This window comes from Protopterus annectens, chromosome 5.part0, assembly GCF_019279795.1.
Source record: "Protopterus annectens isolate FY-2018-M chromosome 5.part0, PAN1.0, whole genome shotgun sequence".
In the NCBI taxonomy this organism is placed as follows: domain Eukaryota; kingdom Metazoa; phylum Chordata; order Ceratodontiformes; family Protopteridae; genus Protopterus; species Protopterus annectens.
Genome location: NC_056735.1, coordinates 829466118 through 829481299, shown reverse-complemented (window position 1 = coordinate 829481299; position 15182 = coordinate 829466118). Strand labels below are relative to the sequence as shown.

The following is a 15182-nucleotide window of genomic DNA, read 5'->3' as shown; positions in this document are numbered from 1 at the left end:
TGCAACATTTTCAGATTTCTGCATATTCCAAGTTTTTGCTCTGTTGTCATTATTTTAGATATGTTTAGCAATTTCACTGTATCTGGCAATTTGGCCCAGGTCATTGCTGAAGAGGGTCCTTGGGCCAATTTACTTCCTTGGTTAACAAATGTAAAATTTTTCTCGCAGACATTCCACAGTCATAAGATGATAATCTGCAGTTGCAGACACAAAGCTAATTCTACTAACATTTTACAACTTTTATGTACAACTGTTGTGGCTTTGTGGCTGCTAGAGTACATTTGCAGATTGTGGTAACAACAAAATTGTAAATTAAATCTAGCAGACTTGTTTCAGAAAATGTTTGAGTATTCTCACTCACATAATAAGTGTACAAATCACTGCCAGTGAGGTTTATTAGAGCTTCACAGATAATGCTAATCATATGATTGTGCTCTTTGGCTATAATTTATCATATTCTAATACCATATGGGCAGTCATTTATTTTTACCTGACTCATTAATCTTCTTATTGTTTCCAGCAGTAAAAAAAAAAAAGTGTGAGAAACATTTTCTTATTCTACACAAATAACTTGTACATTTTTTTTTTCAGTTTGACAAACCAAAATTATAGCTTGGCAGATCTTTGGCATTAGAAAAAAAAGCAGAAAGCAGTGTTTTAAATCATAAATTTGCTCCTTTGACAGTATATAGTTTGTTCTTAGACATTGCTATAAATGTGTTGTTATATGAAGTTATGTACATTTGAGGTGCAAAACCCAAAGCATGGAGGAACAGAGGTCACTCCATGATTTTCAGATAAATTTCAGTATTCCATGTGTCGGTGAATAAAATCTAGAAAACTGAAATGCAATTGCATTGAATTTCATGTTGCATGCTTAAATATGCTACAGAGGTAACTATGATTAAATTTATGGATATTAATATCTTTTTGAGCCTCTGGCATAAGTCTATCAAAACCAATATAGTTAAAGGTTAGGAGAAAGTACTTAAATACAAAAATGATTACAGATTAATGTAACATATTAATCAGAATAACCAAATTCAACTTTAGAAACTTGAGCATGCAAAAGTCCATGACTGTAGGCAGTTTGAATTACTACTCTTGTGCAAAAGCCTGAAATGGCACAATTTCACTTGATACAGCTTGTAGATGGGTAAATGACTGAGACTAAAGTTTGTTATCATATGAAACTCAGAACTGTGGACTTATTAATGCGGGCCACTGCAAGAAAAATGTTTTCCTCAGTTAGAAGTACAGCAACCTCAGATTTACGTATAGTTGTTGTGACTCAAGCTTAAGGGAATGGGAGTAAAATTTGACTTAAACTTTGGAAGACATTTGAAACAGTTTGTATCATATAAAATGATACTTAAATATCTCCCTCTTGGTCAGCTATCATAGAACCAATATACCAAATTTAAATCACTGCATATTTGGAAACTACCCTGGGAATTTTTTAAAATCCATGTAGGTTTTGCCCTAAGCCTACACTAAGTTTATGTGTTTGCGCAAAGAGTACCAGTGCTAATTACATATGTGTGCATGCATTGCGTTTACAAAGATGCAAGTTTGGTTTATGGTCAGCAAAAGTTTGCTGTCCAGGAAACCAAGCAAAGCAATAAGAACACCTGCAGACATGCAGACATGTTTACCTACAAGCAAACTAGTACTGCATGACTTTGCAGATAACCACACTGACTACTAGGGTTTAATATAAGGCAATGAAAACAATTCCAACACATTAAAGGAACATGTAGTCAGTGCAGAGTGCTGCGCAGCCTGATTTAGGCCTACTGAAATAAAGTTTTTGTGGTGATCATCAAGGGTACATAGACTGAATTATAAATGCACTATTCTGGAGAAGTGTGAGTATTGAAAAGGGCCACACATGTGTATGGTATGAATGAAGAAAGGAAAAGAGGACAAATAAAACATGATAATGTACAGCAGATAAGGGCATGTCAATGTACATACACCACAAAGACAATACAGCTGTAGCATAAACAGTAATCACATATGTACATAATACAATACATACTGCTGTTTATATCTGCTGCGTGGTTATAGTCAAATCATCACACATTGTATATTACGTAACTGTCACACAAGGTCACATATCAATAGAGATGACTGATTGTGATATAAGCACCCTGACATGATCACTGTAGAGGACAATTCTCAAGCATGGTATGTAAAATAGAGGGCATGTGCATACTGTGAAGATGTGCAAAATGAGTTGCTGGAATATGAATGTAATCTCCGCTTAAGTCTGAACAAGTCAGGAAACATAGCAACAGGCTCATGGATTACAGTACACAGAAGAATGCACAGTCATGGACAACATTATAATAATGCCACCATTAATCTGCATCATTCACATAAAATATGTGATTGTGACTTATTATACATGTTCTGCACAAACACACATGTAGAGATCGCTATCAAATTATCGAATGGCAAAATTGTCAAATGTGATATGTTCAAACCCATATCATCGACAATGCAGTCCATCAAACCATTTTGAATGAGATTGTGTTACTGTAGGGATCAGGAAATTTGCCATTTTCCCCACTATAGTGTGATCTCAGGCTGGTATACATAATTAGCAGGGGGTGTGGGAGGCACAGGGGGTCTTGCCCCCTGCAAAAGCAGTTTTTTGTGGTTTGTGAGGTGTGTTGTGTTTGTCTTCATTTCTTTTTTTTGACAGACTGCATTGGTCGCTAACTGGTGGACTGATAGAACACATATAGTCAAAATAGGGAAATTCACCTCCAACAACAGACCTGTAACCAGTGGTGTTCCATAGGGACTTCTGCTTTTTGGAATCTATTTCTCCGACATACAAGCAAAAACTAAAGGTCTGTGGTTAACAAAGTTTGCTGATTACTGCAAAGTGGGAGCAATCATAGTATCTCCAAATGACGTCAAAGGGTTTTACACAAACAAATGGTCTGTGCCAAAGTTTTGGCCTTAAACTCAATGTAAAAAAATGTATTATCATCCTTTTCCGTAAGAGCAATGGTCCTGTTAACAACCACATCAATAGCAACACTCTAAGTATGCACCCACTGGTGAGAGACCTGGGCACACAGGTTAAAAGCAATCTTAACTCTGATCACCATGGCTCCACAGTGGTAGGAAGGGCATTCTGTATTGCTCATCTCATAAGTAAGGGCAATGCCTCCAGAAAAAAAAAAAGTTATAACCTCTTTGTACTCTTCCCTCATCAGGCGAATGAGTACAATGCCCCTTTTGGTACGTACCTTTCCAGGCACCTGCAGCAAATGGAGAAACCACAAAAGTTCCTCACAAGGAAAATTCAAAGTCTTCAGCATCTGTCCTGTATGGATCATCTGAAATCAGTGTCATTTTATTCTGTTTTATGTGGATTACTCAAGGTGATCTCTGCCTTGCATTTAAGGCAATCTCTGACTCCGCTCTATTGGAAATCATGCATATCCGCAAATCAAATAGTACATGGCTTACTCTCTCTAAAGTCCTTACCCTATGTGATATTACTAGAACCTTCTGGAGGAACAGATTTGTCTCCCAGAGGTTACCACACCTTTGAAAAAAACTCTCACTTCATGTCAAACCGAGCACCTCATTGGCCCTCTTCAAATACAGTCTGGACGATTTGGATGGGTAACCATAAATTTACCTGGGGATTCCAACTGTATCCCTCTTGGACATGGGTTTTAGGTGATAATTGTGGAAATAAGGGTGAAACTTGACTAGGCTTGTAGGGCCATTAGCCTGGTAATTTCCTATGATCCTATGATCCTATGTGTCCGACCATATCACATTCAACAATGTGGCCATTTATTTATTTGATAGGGATCCCATGTGTACATCTGTAGTGATTATTCAGTAATCTGTAAGGTTAGTCAAGCACACCTTCCCCAAAAATTACCACTTTTCAGAGTTATTAGGAGGGACAGTGTTACACCTACAGTTTAAATTATGAGCAATCCTGACTAGTTGAGAGGTTTGCATGGCATATATATGCCGTTATCCACACTTGCAAGAATATAACTCATGCCATTAATGTTGTCAATGAGCTATGCATTTACTGGGTGTATAACAGAAACATGTATCACACATGCATCTTGTATAATGCCTTGAAGGGAGTTCTGCACTGTCAACACCTAATGGTCATGCTTCACAAAGAATACTTAATTATGGCTCAATGTGGCAAATGTGATGCACTTCAGTAAATCATCCCTGAAAGATGTGTGGCGAGGTATATGCAAAACGGTGAATTTTTCTCAATTATTGGTGTGATAAGGGCTGAGAACAATGGGACTATAATGTCCTTCGATGTGGATGGCCTGCCCATACTCAGGAGTAGTGCTACATACAAAGGATTTGTCACCACTTCAGACACATGCTGTTGGAAGTTCCACTTACTGTCTACCTCAATAACCAGGTCACATACCACTTGATCTGCTCATAGGAGTGTGCTGTCTATATTGTAATTAGCATGTGTATTTGCTTTCATAAAGGAAACAATCACGATTTTTGTTCATCTACTGTGTTTGTATGGGACTGGCAACAATCCTTTGTGTGTATTAAAACTTGCTGCTTTATACCAATACCATTTTAGATTCAATGATTGTCCACAATTTGCAATAATTTACAATGCTGGTCAGACAAAGGATGTATAAGTTTGTCTTGACTTCTGAGACTTAAATATTGAACAGGGCAGGGCCTAGTTTAGAATCCTGAGGTATGGCTCTGGTCCTTGGATTCTTGCTAGAGGTGACTTCACACACATCAACATGTGTCCTGTATTTGATGCATTTGTCTATTCACTTGGTGACGTAGGTGTTTATGCCCACTTAAGGCAGTTTCTGTGCAATACCTGAGTGTGGATTTGTGTCATATGCCCTGGCAGGGTCATGTTATGTGGGATGATAGCCTTTTTCTCATGCATGTCCTTGATTACCTTCTTTAAGACATCAAACAGATTTAACAGACAAGGTGCAGCTTTAACAAATCAATCATGGGTTTGGTACTCAGTCAGGAGATTACCTTTGTCCTTTTTGATAAGGTCCATGTTGACTCATTGGCCTCCCTCATAGATGTGGAGAGCAAGGAGTATGAGTCGATAGTTCCATGATGCATCAGGTGATGGTTCCCCCTATTCAGACAGATGACTTTCACTGTACACTATTCTGCAAGAACATAGGCTGTATGGAGGCCGTGTTTAAGTAAAGATCCAACTATGTCTGCTGGATCAGGTTTTACATCACTATAGGCAACCTGTGATATTGTCAGGACCCCTTGATTCTGTGTTTTTATCCTTAGAGATTGAAGGGATAAGCTGTTCGACTGAGAAGATAAACTGAGTAATGTTTCCATGTATACTATGGCTGATGGCTGCTGGAGATGGGGTGGTGAAGCTTGCAACAAACTGTCAGCTATCAGATTGTCTATTTTCTCCAGCTGATGGCATATATACACAGCTCTGCACTTAGTTGTGTATTCCCCTTAATAGTTTAAACTTATTTAGATAAATGATTTTTTTCCAAATATTTTATTGAATTTCGAAAAGACAAAACATAATTTCTGCTAGAAAACAAATGAAACAAAAGACAAACTATATACAATATGTACATATGGCCTATATGAAAAAAATGAGAATAACTTAGAGTTAGAGAGATGTAGTTACACATAACAAAAAATCAGTGTAATTTCTCCAAGTACTAAGAAGATGTGGAGATCTTTAAAGTCTCAATGAGAGAAAAAACTTTCTTCCAAGGATTGTTGATCCATTTATTAGGGAAGATTCTTGTTTCTTTTACCTTTGTTTCCATATGTATTGTTTCTTCTAGTAGAGTCATAAATTCTTGAAAGTTGGGTTCAGATGAAGTTTTCCATTTTCTTGTAATACATTTTCTAGCAATTGCCAGCATAGTCAATCGTAGATACAAATTATTTTTGCTCATAACATTTGTTTCAGTTACATTCAGAAAATTATGGATTTAGTTAGTATGAAGGAATCTGAAAAAAATAGCTTGAAGGAATTTTCCAATCTCCTCCCAGAATTTTTGAATTTTGATACACTCAAAAAATATATGAATCTAATCAGCATTACAATTCAGAGAACATCGCCAACAAAAAAATTGTTTAGAAGAGTCCATTTTAGCTATTATATTGGGGGTGTAAAATGCCCTGTGTAACAATTCCCATGAAAAAATCTTCCAAGCTTGTAGAATGGAAGTTAATTTAATCGAATACAATAAATTCATTTTGTTTTCAGAGGAGAGGTTAATCTGATGACCTTTAGTAATAAAGTTCCAGAAGTTTTGTTTTGGATTAACTTTGTAAATTATTAAGTTTTTATAGAGCAATGAGGTTAAATTAGACCAATTATGATTATTATAAACCATTTATTGGATAATGGAAATTAATTTTGGTTCAGAACTAAAGGGGGAATTATTGATTATTCTGTATAACTCTTGAGCATGAAATAAAATGCTTTGAAGTATAAGCCAATCTGAATTTGGAATATCAAAGGTGTTTATTATTTGTTGTATGTTTAAGACTGATGAGTTCCTAATACAATCTTGCCAACAAGTAAAATTTTTTAGTTCCCAATTATGTATAATGTTTTCATGTAATTTGTTGGGAAAGTTTTTAGTTATTTTGAAAGGAATTAAGAGTTCCCACCATAATTTAATGTCTAAGTTTGAGTTTATGAAAGATCTAAATGAGTTGTAGATGTAGTTTATGAAGACTGAGTTGGTGGGTTTCGAAATGTTAAATTGTAAATTAAGACATACTGTTTTCCAAAATATATTTATTTGACCATTTAAAAGAGTATTTTTTGTGAGTTTATTCTCATTTAAAAAATAAAAATATGAAGGGATTTCCAAGCTGATGAAATTTTTTGGGTCTATCCAGTTGAAAACTATTTTGAATATAAAAGCCTTAATATATGTCTCTAAGTCTGGAAAATTAAAACAGTGTAAGAAACTTCTCTTTGTGGAAGATTTTCAGTCCATATATTTCTAGTTAATCACTGTATATTAATCAGATCAGACAATAGTAGTAGAAGTAGCGAGAGTAAACTCGTCAAGTCAAAAAGTAATAATAGAAAATATATAATTCTACAGCATTACTAAGTATTCGAAAGTAATCCAAGCAAGGCAGGCAGTCTGTTTCTAGTCAATACTAGCAATACTAACTAATTATACAATTATATAGGTTTTTAGGGTTCTTGTACACAGACCTGAAGAAGTCTAGAAGGACGAAAGTGATCTTTGTTAACAATAGGTTATGAAAATAGAAACTGATTTTTACATGCAAAATGTTTATGTATATATTTATATATAATTTTTGATCGCAAAATGAACTAAGGTTGATATATTTCCAGCCATGTAGTACATTGCCTTGTATAAAATCACAGACTTAATAATCTACTTAATAATTTGGTTAAATAAGGTGTACCATTAAAGTACATTAGGGCTATATATTATTATGACAGTTACTAGGTAGGGCAAGACCAGCTCGGATGTCACACTGATGGGGGAAGGGATATGAATTTAACATGTGTACCAATAACACTTTGTTTTGCAGCACAATAAACCACTCCCATGCCTGATAAAAAGTATATATATATATTTAGAAAGCTTGTGAGGAAATTATTACTCTATTTTTGTTTTACTTGGATCGCTTGTCTGTGTACTTAATAAAGGATTTTCGACTGGAAACAGACTGCCTGCCTTGCTTGGATTACTTTCAAATACTTAGTAATGCTGCAGAATTATATATTTTCTATTATTACTTTTTGACTTGACGAGTTTACGTTCGCTACTTCTACTACTATTGTCTGATCTGATTAATATACAGTGATTAAATAGAAATATATGGAATGAAAATCTTCCACACAGAGAAGTTTCTTACACTGTTTTGTTTTTAGACACACTACACTTTAGTGGGTTGTTTTGAGACTTCGGGGATACCACGGAGATTACTTGTTTTAAGTCTGGAAAATTAATTCCTCCTATTTCCCAGGGTCTAATATGGTGACCATAGGCTATCCTGTTTCATTTAGGGAACCAGAGAAAATGTAATAGAATTTTATTTATGTCTTGTAATAGTTTTTTATTAGGTAGCATTGGAATGGCTTGAGCTATATAGTTTATTTTTGGTAATAATACCATCTTTATTAATTGAAGTCTATCCTCAAACGTTAGGAATAATTTATTCCATTTGTCAGTGAGTAGTTTTATGGTATTTAAGATTTTTTTATAGTTTGTAGATAGAGTGTTATTAATATTGTCATCAATAATAATTCCTAGGTAATTTATAGAAGAGACCTGTTTTCCTATTAAATGGACTGGAGTTATGAAATAATTTTGTTTTTTATTTAAATGCATATAATTAGATTTAGATTCACTTATACGTAAACCTGAGCTATCAGAGAACCTTTTAGTCTAAAGATCTAACTCTTTAAGAAATTTTTGTGAGACGCTCAAAGTTAAAAGTATATAATACACAAAGAGCATGATTTTGGAATTAAATTGATCATAAATGTCTATACCTTTAATTTTTGTGTTTTGGCATAATGTAATAAGAAATAATTCTATTGCAAGAGCAAATAAAATGGGCAACAAAGGACAGCCTTGCTTTGTACCTTTGAGTATTTTAATGGGTTCTGAAGTAAAAGGGCCTAGTTTTACATATGCAAGATTATTTTTATATAGATTTTTTTATCAAAGTAATGAAATGAGATGGAAAATCAAAGATTTCTAAAGCTTTGAAGAGATAATGCCATTTCAGTATATCAAAAGCTTTTTCAATATCGAAGGCTATTAGAAGAGCTTCTTGATTGTCCCTATTTAAAATGTCGATAAGGGACAGTATTCTTAAAATATTATCGTAAGTGTGCCTATTGTAAATATAACCAGACTGATCAGAATTTATAATATGTGTTAAGGATTTTTTAATTCTATTTACAAGAATGGATACAAATATCTTGCAGTCATTATTTAGCAAGGAAATTGGTCTACAGGAACTACATTGTTTTGGATCTTTATTTTCTTTTAATATAGGAGTGATTAGGGAATATTTCCAAGAGGGAGGAATTAAATTATTGGTCTGAATTACATTTAAGGCTTTATGAAAAAGTGAGATGGCTGAGGGAGGGAATAACTTATATAGTTCCATTATAATTCCATCTATCCCGGGGGCTTTATTATTTTTGTTTTCTTTAATTTTATCAACTACTTCTTTAAGAGAAATTTGTTTTAAGATCTCAGATTTTAGTTTATCTGGAATTTTATTTATTTTAAGTAAACTTTTATCTACATCTATATGTTGAAATTGTGCTGAATTATTGAGTTGGTGGTCAGAGTAATGATATTTAAAGGCTTCAAGAATGTCACTAATGTCTGATACCATTTTTATTATTTCTACCTTCATGAATGATTTTTGTAATATTATCTGAGGCTTGTCTTTTAACTCTCACAGAAAGATTATGTAGATGTTTGGGCGACATTGAGTGTGAGTTGATTTTTAGTTTTTCTAATGCCAAATTTGCTTTATGAGTTAATAGTTCATTGTATTTGTTATTTAAGTCTGTAATTGTTTTCTTTTTTGTTTTTGGATGTTGTGAATTATCTTTATTGATAATTATAAGCTTCTTTTGAATATTATGAAGTTCCGATTCCCATTTTTTAGTCTTATTTTTAAACCAAGCTATAATTTTACCAAATAAGTAAGCTTTAAGTGTATCCCAGAGAATTTTCAAACATATATCATTTGATTGGTTAATGTCAAGAAAGTTTTGAATTTTGTGATCTAACCATGGCTTGAATTGTGGTAGTTTGGTGATGTATGCTGGTATCCTTGTTGTGAAGACCAACCTTTTAAAATCAATTTCAAGTTTTAAAACAAGTGAATTATGATCTGAAAAGGGGCAAGGGATTATAGAAAAGTTAATTATTTTCATACGTAAATCTTGAGAAACATGAAGTTTATCAATACTGGTTTGGGTGCCAAATCTATAATCACTATGAGAAAAGGATAGTGAGTTAGGGTCTTTATAACTGCAGGTGTCAATTAGATTTAGGTTCTCACACCAATTTCTTAGAGCTTTTCCTAGAAGTAAGATGGAAGTGCTTTTTATTTGAGGTTTCAGAAATGTCTAAAGTACAGTTGAAGTCTCCCCCTAGAATCAAAATACCCTTATAAACTGTGTTAATTAGTTCTAAATGTTTCCTAACAGTTCCTATCCCTATACCAGGAAACCAATAGGTGTTAACAAGTGTCCATATTATATTATTAAATCTAATTATTACAATTGAAATAAGACCTTCTTTGTCTTCATACTTATAAATAATTTAGGGAATGATGACGTTTTTCCTCCAAAGTATTAAAACTCCTCTTGTTTTCTTCTTGTATGATGAGCAAGATAGATTTATATATTCCAATGGATTCCAATTAAAGTTATCATCTGATTTTAGATGGGATTCCTGAATAAATACAACCTGAATTTTATTTAGTTTCAAGTATCTAAGGGAAATTGGATCTTTTCCTTGGATTGTTTAATCCATTAACATTTAAGGATAGTAAGGTTAAATCCATCGAGTATGACTTTCTTGTGAGTTAATTGAAGTTTTCATGCTTGGAATTGACTGGGTAATAAACAGTGTAACTTTATCTAGAAAAATTTTGTGTGAAATAGCTTAGTTCTCCCTAACAAACTGTATAAAGTTTTATTAGAGATAGGCCAATAAAATGAAGATTTGAATACTGAATAAAAAATAAGTAAGGGTAACCATATTAATAAAGAGTTTATTGAAAACTTTAACCAACATGAAGTGACATGCGCTTCTAATCTGAGTGAACATATAAGTTCAAACAGATTAACCTTCATGACAAACAAAAAAGTGATTAATGACAATAACATGTCTGAGCTCCAGTATGAGTTAACAGGAGATTTAAAATTAATTTATATATCCACTTTTGTTGTTAGAATTGAATGAATAGATGAAATTTGTAATGCATAAAGGAAATAGATTTAAAACTGATGTAATAGAAGCAGCTTATTCAAAACAATTATTTATGGGAGCAAATACAATTTTAAGTAATTGTAAGTGTATAGAACAGAGAAAGATTTCATATAATAAAAACAGTAATGCTAAGTTATAAAATATTCAAAGTAGAAAGAAAGTCTAGGTATAATGATTGATGAAACCTATTTAATGATAAATACTGTAACCAAATAAAATAGTCATAGTTTAGTAATAAATAGATGCATAAATAAACATAAATACATACATTTTCCATATTATCTACTTTGTCAATGCCTTAACTATTTCAAATTAAAGAATATACTAGCCATTAACAAAGTTAGTATAAGTAAGTTCTATTGGTCCTTATATTTCAGTTGCAACCTTGATAGAATTTTGGCAGTTCCAGGTTATGTTAACTGTCGGAGTGCTGGTATAGCTTACATAGCCTTATGTTCATCACGCCCCGCTTATGTAAGTATGACCACAGAGAACTCAGAACACGTGTAAGAGAGCATTTCTATTGTATAAAAATTAAAGATTGATAATAATGTCTCTCTATAAGCATTCACAGGTATGTGCTGGTTTTCCATAAATTTTTATTTTCCATTTTAGAAGTTTGTCATCAAGATTTAAGTGGAGGAGATTTTAAAAATTTTCTGCTACAAAAGGAAGCCGTGTACAAAATAAGACTAAAGGCAGACCATTTACCTGGACTCAATGAGTCTATTAATATGAAATGTTTTTTAAAGAATCATAAATTAAAGGTTAACAAGAATAATGATTTAATTAGTTTACATATTTTATAAAAATGGTAGTGTTGCTTCATGTGTGTTTGCACATATGTATTATGCTTGTGTAGTGAGTGTATGGTTTTAAATGTCAATTTATCAATTATAATGTGCCATTATAATGTGTCAAGTGTTTATTGTGTATTTTAAGAAGTTTATTATGCTGAGTTATTTTATTCTGATGAAGTCTCATACAGATCTAAAGCGGAAATAAAGAAGGATCATTACGCTTATTTCTTGGTGTCATACTGTTACTTCGTTGCATTCTTCTTCAGCTGCTTTTGCCTTATGTTTTTTGGTTTTTTAGTTGTTCTAATGCCAAATTTGCTTTATGAGTTAATAGTTCATTGTATTTGTTATTTAAGTCTGTAATTGTTTTCTTTTTTGTTTTTGGATGTTGTGAATTATCTTTATTGATAATTATGCTTCTTTTGAATATTATGAAGTTCGATTCCCATTTTTTAGTCTTATTTTTAAACCAAGCTATAATTTTACCAAATAAGTAAGCTTTAAGTGTATCCCAGAGAATTTTCAAACATATATCATTTGATTGGTTAATGTCAAGAAAGTTTTGAATTTTGTGATCTAACCATGGCTTGAATTGTGGTAGTTTGGTGATGTATGCTGGTATCCTTGTTGTGAAGACCAACCTTTTAAAATCAATTTCAAGTTTTAAAACAAGTGAATTATGATCTGAAAAGGGGCAAGGGATTATAGAAAAGTTAATTATTTTCATACGTAAATCTTGAGAAACATGAAGTTTATCAATACTGGTTTGGGTGCCAAATCTATAATCACTATGAGAAAAGGATAGTGAGTTAGGGTCTTTATAACTGCAGGTGTCAATTAGATTTAGGTTCTCACACCAATTTCTTAGAGCTTTTCCTAGAGAAGTAAGATGGAAGTGCTTTTTATTTGAGGTTTCAGAAATGTCTAAAGTACAGTTGAAGTCTCCCCCTAGAATCAAAATACCCTTATAAACTGTGTTAATTAGTTCTAAATGTTTCCTAACAGTTCCTATCCCTATACCAGGAAACCAATAGGTGTTAACAAGTGTCCATATTATATTATTAAATCTAATTATTACAATTGAAATAAGACCTTCTTTGTCTTCATACTTATAAATAATTTAGGGAATGATGACGTTTTTCCTCCAAAGTATTAAAACTCCTCTTGTTTTCTTCTTGTATGATGAGCAAGATAGATTTATATATTCCAATGGATTCCAATTAAAGTTATCATCTGATTTTAGATGGGATTCCTGAATAAATACAACCTGAATTTTATTTAGTTTCAAGTATCTAAGGGAAATTGGATCTTTTCCTTGGATTGTTTAATCCATTAACATTTAAGGATAGTAAGGTTAAATCCATCGAGTATGACTTTCTTGTGAGTTAATTGAAGTTTTCATGCTTGGAATTGACTGGGTAATAAACAGTGTAACTTTATCTAGAAAAATTTTGTGTGAAATAGCTTAGTTCTCCCTAACAAACTGTATAAAGTTTTATTAGAGATAGGCCAATAAAATGAAGATTTGAATACTGAATAAAAATTAAGTAAGGGTAACTATATTAATAAAGAGTTTATTGAAAACTTTAACCAACATGAAGTGACATGCGCTTCTAATCTGAGTGAACATATAAGTTCAAACAGATTAACCTTCATGACAAACAAAAAAGTGATTAATGACAATAACATGTCTGAGCTCCAGTATGAGTTAATAGGAGATTTAAAATTAATTTATATATCCACTTTTGTTGTTAGAATTGAATGAATAGATGAAATTTGTAATGCATAAAGGAAATAGATTTAAAACTGATGTAATAGAAGCAGCTTATTCAAAACAATTATTTATGGGAGCAAATACAATTTTAAGTAATTGTAAGTGTATAGAACAGAGAAATATTTCATATAATAAAAACAGTAATGCTAAGTTATAAAATATTCAAAGTAGAAAGAAAGTCTAGGTATAATGATTGATGAAACCTATTTAATGATAAATACTGTAACCAAATAAAATAGTCATAGTTTAGTAATAAATAGATGCATAAATAAACATAAATACATACATTTTCCATATTATCTACTTTGTCAATGCCTTAACTATTTCAAATTAAAGAATATACTAGCCATTAACAAAGTTAGTATAAGTAAGTTCATTTACTATATTTGAAACTTGAAATTAGGTATCTAACAATGGCTAAGAAAATCTCTTCTGTCTTTTGAGTCCACTATACTGTAAAAAGACTATAGTTTTGAACATATTGTGGGAATTAAACTTGTAAACTTTTAATATTTAAATAATATAGCATATAATCAAATTACACATAGACTCAATGAAGCATGCCAGATATAGAAGCATCACATTTACTAAAATACAAATATTTATCCAATTTCATTTCTGGCATGTTTAGATTATAAAATTGCTTAGTGGATAAGCATAACAGAACAAAGTACACTAGATGTAAAGCATCATTATTTCCACTGCATAAAGAGTTTCATTTTTAACTATCAATAGGACAATTGAAGAACTATTATAAATCAGCAGCCACAGATTTTCTTAATATCAATATTCATTAATACAAGGATAATAAAGTTAGTAATGTAATAGTTCACTAAGTTATGAATAATATTACTTACATTCTTTTTTGGTAGTGATTAACAGCATAGTCAATCCTAAATCAAAATTCTGTATTAGTTCCATTGTACTATACGCAAAAAAAATGCCTTAAGTTATTGAATACATGTAGTCAATACTAGTGTTATGAATTTACCCAAATTGAAAAAGATATGAAGTATTATTTATAATTGAAAGTATAAGTATCTTATTCCAGAATTATGGCAATTTATATTCTCTACTGTTTCATATTTCTACTGAGTTGTTATGCATATCTTTATTATTTATTGTCATCTAAAAGGTAAATATTCTTAAAACCCATTTCAAATTTGCTAAACACAACCCATAGAGAAATCTGGATCAGAGTTTTAACTAAACAGATAGCTTATATTATATGTTTGCAGATTAAAACTAAGAATCAATACTTGCAAGTTCATTTCTGCCTACTATGCATTTAATCTTGTCTATAGTTTTAAATAAATAAAAAGCAAAATACTAATTTACCCATTAATCATATGCTATAGTTAATTTAGACTAACTCCCATCACTTCCTACACTAAATGCATTGTTGTTTCATAGGATGTCTATTGTAAAAAAAACTGTGATCACTACTGGTGATGTGAATACCACACACACTTCTTTTCTACTACATTAAGATACTGGATCAAACCTCAGCCAACATTAAAGACTCACCAGCCTCACTTACTTACAAATTAGACAAATAGTACTGGCTATAGAGAACCTAAA

The 15182-nt window shown here is 32.0% G+C and overlaps 1 protein-coding gene across 1 annotated transcript in view; it reads right to left on the bottom strand.

Annotated features, from left to right (window-relative positions):
• The window catches only part of F10 (coagulation factor X), a 539902-nt gene that overhangs the window by 426457 nt on the left and 98263 nt on the right, over positions 1 to 15182 (bottom strand). The window lies entirely within an intron of this gene.